Below are 2,192 nucleotides of genomic sequence, written 5' to 3'. Positions count from 1 at the left end.
CAATGCACAAATGTAGAGAGTGATAATTCCAAAAAGTGTCTGTAATTTTTAGGGATTGTAAACTCTTTTTAGTTTTTATAAATCAGGTTTTGCAATCGTCGCGAAAAGGAGGAGGCGGGGGATTTTTAACCGAGTGTTGACTCCCAATCCATAAGTCATTCCTTACAAAAACTATAGCCTGTTATGCATGATAAATCGCTTTACAATCATCTATGATCGTTAGGTCAGCTTTTTGTAAATGGGCAAAATAATGGCTTGTTTGACTTGGGTAAATCTCTCACCGCACGTTCACTTGAGAATTTAATGTTATTCTCTTTAAACTTTTTGGATCTATAGGTCATTTGCATGTTTAACATGTTTGAAGCATGCATTTCCATTTTTCAAAACATGTGTAGAAAAATCTCTTTCTTATAAAATTCCAAGCTATTAGGGTGGAACTAGTGGAACTTCCATGACTTGGATAACTAAACTTTTGTGTTCATTTGTAGTGTGTGAATAAATTTTATTTTCTTACATTTGTTTTTTCTTTAAATTTTTTCCATACATCAACTCTAAAATTTCATTTTATTGTGATTTGTTGGCCTTTTATCTTTTTTTTTTTTTTTGTTTACGAGATGAAGGGAAAGTGAAAACTAAAGTTTTGATTTAATAAAAAAAAGTACATATCTAAAATGGAAATTCACAATGCACAAATGTAGAGAGTGATAATTCCAAAAAGTGTCTATAATTTTTAGGGATTGTAAACTCTTTTTAGTTTTTATATATCAGGTTTTGTAATCGTCGTGAAAAGGAGGACATGAGGGATTTTTAACCGAGTGTAAACTCCCAATCCATAAGTCATTCCTTACAAAATGTATAGCCTGTTACGCATGATAAATCACTTTACAATCATCTATGATCGTTAGGTGTACATTTTTTAAACGGGCAAATTAATGGCTGGTTTGACTCGGGTAAATATCCCGCCGCAGGTTCACTTGAGAATTTAATTTTATTCTTTTTAAAAGGTTTGGATCCAAAGGTCATTTGCATGTTTAACATGTTTCAAGGATGCATATCCTTTTTTTAAAACATGTGTAGAAAAATCTCTTTCTTATAATATTCAGAGCTATTAGGGTTTAACTAGTGGAATCTACGAAACTTGGATAACATAACTTTTGTATTCAGTAGTGGTGTGTGAAAAATGTTCTACACTTACATTTGTTATTGCTTTAAATTTTTTCCAAACATAAACTCTAAAATTTTCATTTTGCTGTGATCTATTTGCCTTTTATCTCTTTTTTTGTTCACACGATGAAGGGAAAGTGAAAACTCAAATTTTGATTTAAGGTAAAAAAGTTCACATCTTAAATGGAAATGCACAATGCACAAATATAGAGAGTGATAATTAAAAAAAGTGTCTGTAATTTTTAGGGATTGTAAACTCTTTTTAGTTTTTATATATGAGGTTTTGCAATCACTGGGAAAAGGGGGAGACGGGGGATTTTTAACTGAGTGTGGACTCCCATTCCATAAGTCATTCATTACAAAAATAAAGCTCGTGACGCCTGATAAATCACTTTACAATCTAGTATGTTCGTTAGGTCAGCTTTTTGTGAATGGGCAAAATAATGGCTTGTTTGACACGGGTAAATATAACACCGCACTTTCACTTGAGAACTCAATGTTATTCTCTTTAAAAGGTTTGGATCCATTGGTCATTTGTATCTATAACATGTTTCAAGCATGAACATGTGTAGAAAAATCTCTTGCACATAAAATTCCAAGCTATTAGGGTTGAACTAGTGGAATTTCCCAAACTTGGATAACTAAACATTTGTGTTGATTTGTGGTGTGTGAATAAATTTTATTTACTTACATTTGTTACTGCTTTAAATTTTTTCCATACATAAACTCTAAAATATTCATTTTATTGTGATCTATTTGCTTTTTATCTCTTTTTTTGTTTACGAGATGAAGGGAAAGTGAAAACTCAAGTTTTGATTTAAGAAAAAAAAAGTACAAAATTCAAATGGAAATGCAACATGCAAAAATGTACAGAGTGATAATCCCAAAATATTTATGTAATTTTTAGGGATTGTAAACTCTTTTTAGTTTTTATATATCAGGTTTTCCATTTGTCGGGAAATGGGGGAGGCGGGGGATTTTTAACTGAGTGTTGACTCCCAATCCATAAGTCATTCCTTACAAAAATA

This window comes from Aristolochia californica, unplaced genomic scaffold (genome assembly GCF_029961685.1).
Source record: "Aristolochia californica isolate CCGP_79_NKW_82.1479 unplaced genomic scaffold, dmAriCali1.0.hap1 SCAF_4, whole genome shotgun sequence".
Classification (NCBI taxonomy): Eukaryota; Viridiplantae; Streptophyta; class Magnoliopsida; order Piperales; family Aristolochiaceae; genus Aristolochia; species Aristolochia californica.
The sequence above is the reverse complement of the archived record's forward strand: the minus strand, read 5'-3'. Positions refer to the sequence as shown.